The sequence below is a fragment of the Myotis davidii genome, unplaced genomic scaffold, assembly GCF_000327345.1.
Source record: "Myotis davidii unplaced genomic scaffold, ASM32734v1 scaffold415, whole genome shotgun sequence".
NCBI classification, from domain to species: Eukaryota; Metazoa; Chordata; class Mammalia; order Chiroptera; family Vespertilionidae; genus Myotis; species Myotis davidii.
Window position 1 is genome coordinate 2,453,334 of NW_006287951.1, and position 10,293 is coordinate 2,463,626.

Below are 10,293 nucleotides of genomic sequence, written 5' to 3' on the forward strand. Positions count from 1 at the left end.
TTTCTTTCTTTCTTTCTTTCTTTCTTTCTTTCTTTCTTTCTTTCTTCTTTCTTTCTTCCTTTCATTGGTTGCCTCCTGCACTTGCCCTGACTGGAGTGGGGATTGAATCTGCAACCCAGGAATCAAACCTGCGACCCTTCAGTGTGTGGGCTGATGCTCTAACCACTGCTCAGTGCCCAGGGCCCCACCAGTCTCTTTCTACTGAAAGGATTAAATACAAAAGGCCCTTTGGTCCCTTTGCAGGACTGGAGCTGGAGGCTCAATGTGGAGCTTGCTCAAAGCGATCTAAAAGAGCTGGAACTGCCAGCTTACAGAAAAGGCAGCAGGAGTTTCATAAGGACTTCTGCGAGTACCTTTGAAACTTTCTGCTATTCAAGTCTGTTTAGAGCTTGCTTCTGAAGTCTGATACCTTTCAACTCTGGTATCTCAATTTTCCCTCCTGCCTTGGCAGCTGAACCTGGAGGAGCTTTGCAGGACAGTGGTACTTGTTAGTGAAGCCACAGGACAGGTGGCTCTTGGGATAGGAGCCTGGGAACATGCAGGGGCGGGGCTTGGAGCGGTATGAGGTTCAAGGATGGGGAGAGCAGGGGGGGGTTGTTGGCGGGGGATGTGGGCCCTCTGCAGGCTCAGTCCCTGAGAGGGGCCCTCTGATTTGAAGGAGAGAGCCAGAAAAGCACATCTCTGGAGGCAGACACCAAGAAGAGAGACCCAAGGAGGGGTGAGATTAGGGGTGAGAACATGTCACTTGGTGCTGTGGCACTTGGTAAACTGTGAATGAGGAACTGTTACCCTGTGCCTTTCAGGGATGACTTGTGAACACGTGGCCAAGAGGAGCACCGGCCAAGCACGGATGCCTCTGAAGGTCGAGGAAGGCAGGGGATCTTGATCTCGAGGTACATGTGGCCCTAGAAGCCTCGCCAAGAAGCTCCATGGAGTCTACGAGCCCTTGGAGATTGCATGCAAATGTGTGGTCACTTCTGCAGGGAGAAGAGCCACAGCTTTCATTAGATTCTCAAATATGTCTGCTCCTTAGAATGTTACTCTGATTTGGGGGTGAACTATGGAGAACGTTAAGTGTGTTTCAGTGGGAAGACTGCCATGAAGTTGTGGCAGGGATGGTGAACCCGGGGAAAGATCAGCATGAAAACAATTTGGAGTTTGCTCAGCACTGTGGAGGGAGAGTGAGTGGACCCGGGGTTGATGCCAACTCTTAGCACAGCAGCCTTCCCCAAGGAGGAAGGGCTTTGGAAACAACTGCGCTGCGCCCTTTGTGGATGCGTCCTACATGTCTGACTCCAGTCAGTACAAACCCTTGGCCCACACTCACTGTTCTCTGCCAGCCATTTGGGTTTCTGCCTCCTGGTCAGTTGGCCCAGCTTTGTTCCTGTTCTGTGGCCAGTGAACAGCCCTTGGTGCTCTGTGGTGAGTCTCCCAGGAGGGAGGTCCCTGGGCGATGCCAGGGACTGGGCTCTGATCTAATCTATTACACTCAATAAGTGGTCTTTCTGAGTCATAAATTGGTTTCATGTAAGTGCAGGTTAGGAGAATTGGTTCCCATATCCTGTCACTTTGAGTGCCCTAGGGATATGAATTCTGGGGTCAGCTGGTCACGCTGGGTCTCTTTTAGCTAAAACATACATAATTGAGAAATGAGTCTGCAATTGTATTGAGAGCAGTTCGTATTAGATTCTAAGAAGAGCAAATTCACACTGAGTTGCAAATCATCACTAACTAGACATCCTGGGCCCTGTCAGGCAATAGCAAGAAGTGATGTTGTGGGGAGTTGGGGTGGGGTGGGGCGCAGGAGTGGCAGGAAGGGGAACAGCCTGGGTAAATAGTCCCTTCCTAATTCCAACTCCTATGTCTCTAGAACATTATTGTTAACAAGTAATTACTGATAACCTACAGGACATGGAATACGTTTGAGTACTTCATGCTTTAACCCATTTGTTCACCCGCCCATCCAAGCAACCACCCATTGGTTACTGAAAAGTCCAATCAGAATGATGATGAAGATGAGAGTGGACATGGAATCTGTATTTACTACATGCTGGGCACGGTTACAAGAGCTTTTCTCCTTCAGGATTCACAACACTTGGAGGAAGGTACTATGATTCTCCACATTTCACAAATGAGGAAACTAAGGTGCAGAGATATTAATGGAGGCACCTACGATGCCCAAGTAGGCAGCAATGGGAGAAGGAATGGGAACTGTGTGCAGGTGTCAGACTTGGCATCTGGGTGTCAGAGAGTCACTAAAGGGCTTTGAGTAAGGACCCTAGATTCTATGGATAAAGCAATGACAGTTTTGTTTTTAAGGTTTTCTGAAGATCATTAATTGTGATGCCTCTCCTACCTTTGATGAATGTATTTGCAGATTGAAAGGCTGACTGAGATAGAGTGGCTACAGCTACAACTGGGCTTTTCTCATTAGAAGGGGCAGGGGGAGTGGAAGTTTTCAGGCACCAGAAATTAGCAGGTGATACATCTGCCTCATGAGTGTGGTTCCATGCTTTGCTAAAGCAAAGAGGCCTTGCCTGGTTAATTTTTATCATCTGACATTTGATTAAACTTTTAAAAAATTTATTTTAATATTTTGAATCCACACTCTTGCACAAAATAGTTTTGTATCTAATTCTGAGTGAGGAGGTTGCTAAGAGTCTACTCATGGAGGTATACAATTTCAGAGCTGGAAGGGACCTGGGATATTGGGTCCAATGCCTTCGTTTAAGTGATGAGGACATATGAATATGGCTTGTTCAAGGTCAGACAGCAAGAATTCAATGTACATAGGTATAAGCCAGGTCTTTTGTGTAGAGCCAACAGCCAAATAACACGAGAGCAGGAAAATTGTTCTTTTCTAAAGTTGAGATTTGTCATCAACCCCAAATCCATCAGTTACAAATGACAGAAAACTTAAGTGATTAAGAAAAAATAGAGAATATAGCATTTACTCATACAAGTGAAAAGTCCATGACACTGGTTTTAGACACGGGACTCAAATGACATAATCAGGACTCAATCCATCTCTTTTGCTTTTCTCTTTCCATGTTCACTTCATCTTTTAGGCAGGTTGTTTTCATAAACCACCAATATGGCCTCAACAGTTTGAAGATGGCTTATATCTTTATAGGCTTAGCAGATAAAGAACACCTTTCCCCACTTCCCACCACCACCAGTTCCATCTCATTCGCTTAGATTAGCTAGGTTGGGGTCACCTGCCCACACAGCAGGGGAATGCAGTGCTCTCATTGGCTAGATCCACTTGGATATGTAGTAGGGTCAAGCCCACCACCAACCACATTGCCTCACAGCAAAATGGGGTGCTGTTAACAGACCCAGGAGAAATGGATGCAAGGCAGGCAAAACAGCAGACGTGCACAGCAAGACTTCAGGAGAGCCATTGCTGTGAGACATTTTTCATTCTCATGGAAGGCAATGTAGAGTTGACTGAGGCCATGAGAAGGGTCAAGAACATCTTTTGGATAAAGAGAAAAGTGAAAAGAACTCTCTCTCATATATCAAGGGATAGAAGGGAGCCCTTGGTAGATGATACAAGCTATCTCTAAGGCTTTAGGTTCAAAGTTGCTCAGAGACCCTAGAAGTGTGCCCACATCCTGGGAACATGAGCTCACACGTTGGCTTATGAACATGGAAAGCTGATTGCATGTCCCCTCAGTGCCTGGGCTCTGGGCTCACTGTCTGTCCCCTGCTTCCACTCTCCTCCTTCCCCAAATAAGGAGGGTCAAGCTGCTCTGGGCTGATTGTATGATTCCAGCTACAGAGAAATCTCTCTCCATTTTAACCTCCCTTCTCCCTCCGGGGCTGAGGCCCAAGTCAAGTCCTCCTTTGCATTTTTTCCCATAATTCCTCCATCAAACAATTTCATGTGGGCAAATGTCTTTATTGCTTAAGCACAGACTCCTTCAACAGTCCTTTATCTTCTTCCACAATCTCTTTCAACTCTTCCCTCATTATCTCAAGGGAGTCCCTTTCTTTCCATTCATCTCTAAACCTATCTCCCCCAGCACAAGGATGCTTTCCTGCTGCAAATAATTGGAAACTCAGTCTTAATTCAACAAAGGAATTTACCGTCCTGCAAAACAGGAAGTGCAGAAGCAGGGCTGAGGTGGCACAGTGCAGGGAAGCCCAGGCTTGGTTTCCCCAGGATCTCCAGCCCTGCTTTTGCCTGTGCTCCTCTGTTCTCAGCGGGCCTCACTTGTGCTGGCAAGATGGCCACCAGCAGCACCTGGGACAACATGCTCTGTGTTCACATTTGGCAAGAGAGCAAGGATACCTCTCTTCCAGCCACAGGATGAAAGAACGTTCTCTCAGTCCAACTGGACCTAAGTAGGTCTCATTTCCTTCGCTGAGCCGATGACAGTCACCAGAGAAATGCCAGGTACTGATTGGATTTCTGAACACAACACTGGCAAGAGATGTACTCATCATGCTGGCTCCACCAATCAGGACCCTCAATGGACTAAGGTTGGTTTAGGAGCTTTGAGGTCCTGTGGCTTGAATGACGGGGAGAAGAAAGATTGTATGCCGGTTAGACATTGTGTTGCCAGTGGAAATAAGATTCTCCCACAGAGAGCAAAGCGTTTCCAGGACTCACACATAGGAGGACGTGAGCAATAGTGACAAGATTTATTGGAGTGAAAACAAAGGACTGCCCCCAGGTGCCCACTGTTTCATCCACAAACAGGTGGCTTGGCTCATCTTCCTGTGGAAGAGATCTAGCCTCCGAGGCCTCAGACCCACACTGGCCCTGTCAGGCCCAGGAGGGCCAGGACCCAGAGATGCAGAACTTCTGTGTCTCATTTCCCCATCTGTATGGCTCTGCACTTGGCTCACTCTTGGACCCATGCTGGGACTCATGAGGCTCCCAGACCCTCAAGGCTGCTATGGAGAGACAGCCTGGGAATGAATGAGCCCTGGGCCCTGGTTAAGCTTTGATTATATCTCCTTGGGTTTGGGAAGGGGTAACCTTTCTCTCAAACTAACCAAACTTCTTCCTAATTCTTCACAAGGTGTGCTGGGCCCTCCCTCTATTCCATTCCTTTCCTGGATCTTCCAGGGTTTTGTGCCCTTATCCTATCCAGTCTTTTCTCCAGATTTTCCCAGGCTAGACTCCTCCCCTTTATGTCGCCATTGTGACTCCTACTGCACACCCCTCAAAGGTCTGCTTTGCCATCTGGCTTCTACTGCATTTGTGCTTACCTCACCCTGCACCATCTTGGTTTCTACTGTGCATGTGCCCAGCAAAGAAATTTCTCCTACTGTTTATTCCCCCGCCCCCTGTAAACCAGACTCCTGGCCAGTTGTTCCTGGGGAGATTAGAAAGCCAGTTCTTCCTGCTTGCTCAGAGATAAAGTCCCTTTGGAGGATGCAGTTGTCCCCTGGGGAGTCTGTGGAGCTGCCCCTTCCTAGTTGATAAGGCTGAATATCTGATTCCATTTACTTTTTTCCGTTGTTAATAACTAACTAGCTGTCTACTGTAACAATTGTATGGTGCTTAATTGGGCTGTCCATCCATGTTTAATGTGTCCTGATCTACATTTTTTTTTCATCCAAAGACATAGTATTGCTGACATATTATGGTTTAAATAGACCTTTATGGATTTAAAATGGTAGTCTAAATACCATGTCTAAAATGGTTTATGTGGAGAAAATGTATAACCTCATGCCAAGTATCTTATTTATGAATGCATTTATCCCCATTTAAACCATGTTGAGATAAAACATTCATAAGCATAATTGAGGATTTGGGAAACTGTGGTCACTCAGACCCTTACAGACCCGTGGGTCTTCCCGGTTTGGCCACAGCATGATGAGTGGGCACAGCCACAGACACGCTGAGGGGCTCTTTCTGGGGACTCTCATCACATCACTTGCATGAAGGTTCTCATCTGCTCCTCTCCTTTGCCTGCTGTCCCAGAGTGTGGACATAGACATGTGGTGTGTGGCTCTCTGTGTATTGACTGGAGTCTGTGTTTGGAACAAGGTAACATGGGTTTCATCTCTGGGGTCCATCTTTAGCCCTTTCTGAAGAATGTCCTGCTTTGGGGGCAGAAGAGCTTGCACAGTCAGAAGCCATAGATTATGCCACCTCCTATCTTAGCTGGTGCTTCCTGCTTCCCTCTGGCTGGAACCCTGAACCCAGGGGTTAATTCCCTCTAGTCTGTTCTCCAGCAGAGTTACCAAGACTTGGGGACCAACCAGGAGGTGAAGCAATGACGAGCATCTGCTCATCAGATCCACTTCCTGTTCTACTAAATGGGCTTCAGTGTGCTCAGATAGTGGGGACACTGCTCTGAAAACGTATTTGTTTGTCATATATCGAGGGCTTCCTCTGTGCCAGGCTCTGGGCTATCAGTATTACCCTCTCTCACCTCGTCTAATCCCCCAAAACCTTATGAAGCAGGTTTCATCATCTGTATTTTACAGATGAGAACACTGAGGCTCCAAGAAGTTAATTGACTCGCTCAAGGTCAAACAGTCAGCCTGTGGCAGATTCTGGGCTCCAGCCCTGGTTGTGAGTCCAGGGCCTCTGCTCTTCTCAGTCGCTCTTCCCATGGGGCTGTGGAGAGGAAGGAACGTGAAAGGCATGGAAGGAGCCTCCTGCAGTGCTGGCACCACGGGGTACTCAGCAAATGGTGCTGGTCCCTGCTGCTGCTGCTGCTGCTGCTGCTGTTATGAAAAGCAAAGGTCCTGGCCAATCCCTGAACTGACAGCCGGCCGTGCAGAATCCTGAGCTGGCCGTGGTCTCCCTGAAAACTTGTTTATTGGCCATGTGGTACTCTGAAGAAAGAGTTGTCTGTCCTCTCTCAATTTCTCAGGCCTCAGAAGGTAGGCTCGAGTTACAGAGCACATACACCTGTTGTCCTGGGCCGGGAGGCTCTGGAGAGCTCAGGCGACCAAACACGCGTCTGTCCTGGGGTGGGGTCAGCAGTGTCCCTGGCAGGCTGAGGTGCTGGCTGGCCAAGGGCCTTCCAGCCGGGGGCAGCAGTGGCTCCCACAGCCGGAGACAGAACAGAGACAGTGGGGGCTGCTGTGGGTCTTCATGTCCTCCCTCATGACACCCTGGCCCCTCACCATCCACCCCAGACATAGGACAGGCTCTTCCCCGAGGCAGCTCCCAACCCAGGGAAGAGTCAGAGAAATGCAAGAAACAGCAGCCATGGGAACAGCAAATGCTGGTAAATGCTGCTAAGGTACCAAGAACTGAGCTCAGTTCTCTCTGCTCAGTGTCATGTGACCCTCTCAATGTGCTGAGTGAAGCACTATCGCGGACATCATTTTAGGGATGGAGAAACGGAGGCTAAGTGAAATGGGGTAACTTGCCTGACTGCACACAGCAGGCACAGTAAGACTTACACTAGATACATCAGCATGGAAGTTCATTTTCTTAACTGTGAGGCTAAAGTGCCTCTTCTAAAGCAAAAGATTAGGGCCAAGTCACTCAATTGCCCTTCACTTCAGTAAACTTTGGCAACCTTTGGAAAAGTGCCAACCATGTGCCAATACCATGCAAGTGCTTTTCTCATCGCCATGCCTCACAATAGTCCCGCAAGCTACAGCTCTGAGAGATCAGGTGGCTCAGACCAGGTCACACAGCTCTCTACGTTTCATTGAACCAACTTTGATCGCCCAGGAAAAATGTGCCCTGGAGCAGTTCTCAAAATGTACCAGGACATACATTTCCCGATACCCACCAAGTGTGCCTCCCTATTCAGCAATTTTTTCAAAAGCTACTCTGCCCTTCTCACCACTTTATATGAGCCTCTGAAGAAACCCTCACTTCAACTCAGCTGAGCCTGTAGCAGGTCCGAGAGGTGAGCTACAGCCTGAATAAATGTGTTGCATGTTCACACAGAGACTTGTACACAAATGTTCCCAGCAACATTCCCAGCAACATTTACAGCCAAAAGGTAGAAACAATCCAAATATCCATCAACTGATGAATAGATACAAAAAGAGAGATTTCAGTGCAATGAAATACAAGTTGGCTATGAAAAGGAATAAAGTATGATATGTATACTATACTAAAAAGCATTATGTGTATTGTATGATTATATGAAATGCCCAGAAAAGGCCAATCTATAGAGACAGAAAGATAGCGGTGGCCTTGAGTATAGGGAATGCCTGCAAATGGGCACAGGGTTCCTTTTTGGGGGGACAGAAAGGTACTAAAATTAGATTATGATGATAGTTGCATAACTCCATGAATTGTCCAAAAGTTACTGGATTGTATATTTAAAACAAGTGAATTTTATGTTATATAAACTATACCTCAATGAAACTATTAAAACAAGAGAGAGATTTAGATTCCAAAGAGTCTGAGTGGACTTGTGTGCTGGCACCTTATCTGGCCGGCTCACCAAGAAGATCACAAGAAACTGGAGACAAGGAGGGTGCTGCTCCATCAGCAACCAAAGTGGGAAGAAAAGTTGTTGCGCAGACAGGAACCTCAGATATGCTCCACCCACCTCAGGGTGGCAGGTGGCTGGGCCCATCAGTTTGGCTTCCTCAAGTGTCAGAACCCAAGTCACTGAACTGCACTTCTCTGCAGCTGAGGTCAGGCTCATGGCAACCTCCTCCAGCATCCGGATCTTCCTGACAGAGGCCTTCTTCTACCAGGGATTGGGTTCTGGCATGGGAACTTTGGGGACAGCTTCCAAGGACCAGCATTAAGACAGAAGCTCACAAGGTGTGGTGGTTGGGCATGGCCCAGTTATCTCTAGCCATGGGAATGTGCACATGGAATGACCCCTGTGTCTCAACTATGCAGTCCCCTGTCTGTTTCCCTTTCTCTCTCTGCCTCTTTTCTACCCCACAAACAAGATAATAAGGAAGCCTAAACTCGGAGTAAGAAACAGCTATTAGGTAGAGAAAATCTACAGAAGAGAGGGTGCAGGTGTCAGCAGGTAGGAGGATGAGAAAGGAAGTTACTTCCAGAAGGCAACTGAGATACATCAATGGTGGGGTCCAAGAGTAGAATTTCCCAAATTCTGTGACAAACCATACTGCTTTTTGGGGGAGAATTTTTATGAGTTTATCTGAGCCAAATTGATGACCTATGCTGGGGAGCAAGATTGCAGATGCTCCGGAGAATATCAGTTAGGCAGTTTCTTTTATGCATTTGAAATGAAAGAGTCTTGTATATGGAGGTGGAAGGAAGCAAGGGGGGGTGGGGGGATTGGAGAACAGGATAGTAAACAAGATTATGTTCTTTCTTGATGATTAATGCCCTGTTTAAGGGGCATTCCTTCTGTTATTTAAAAGGTGTGTTAACCTAGATGCATAAGAACAATGAACAGGGCTGACTTAAAACCTTTCACTAATGAAGTTGTAGGCCTGGGGCATGACTCCCCAGGTGACCTGCCCAGTTAGGAATTTGTGATCAGATCCCCCTGTGAGGTTGCTTTCCACGGAGACCCCCTCCCCCTTTTTTGCTCACTGTTCCTCTTTTGGTTAGATAGTGTGGTCTTGCAGTTCTAGAAAGGCTCATCCCTAGAAAGTCTCAATATCACCTTCATCTTGTTGCCCGTTTGGGACAGGACAATACTGTAACCATGGGATCTGAGTGGAGGCCAAATTTTCCCCAAAAGAGAAGAGCAGGTAAGTAGGAGGCAGTCTACGGCCTTCATTGCAAAAAAGCACTCTGATCATTTCTATTCTGTGAACTACCATGATCTGAATTTAGCCTCCTGTCTCACTTTTCTGTATTTGGCCTCTAGCATAACATTTGTATCAGCCATGAAGAGAGTTTTAACAGTTATCTTACACGTGTTCTGTAATCATAAACAGTTGGACTATATAGAAAAACCCAAAGAACAAGTATAGCTATTATTTTGACTAATGTCATTAGCAGACAGGTAAAGACAATAAATACAATGGAATCTGAGTTCAGTATCAATCCACCGATGTACGAGCCCTGTTGATGTCTTGGGATAGCTCTCTACCTCCGTTGTTGGTGGCTTCCCAGAGCCATATTACTTGTTAATGAACACACATTAATGATTTTATGTAAGTTACTAGTGAGGAGACCAGAGGTATTGTAAGTTCAAAAGAGAATCCAAAGAACAGACAAAATTATAAATTAGGGATATTGAAACAAATGAGCAAGTGGAGGCAAAACTGGCCGCTGCCGGGGTGAGGGAGGAAAGCCAGCTGCCTGATAGAAGTTCTCCTTGTCTGTAAGCAGAAATGATTCTGCATTGCTACTAGTTATCTCCCATCTACAACATTGTAAAGCAGTTCAGTAAATGGCTAGAATCAGTTGAGCAG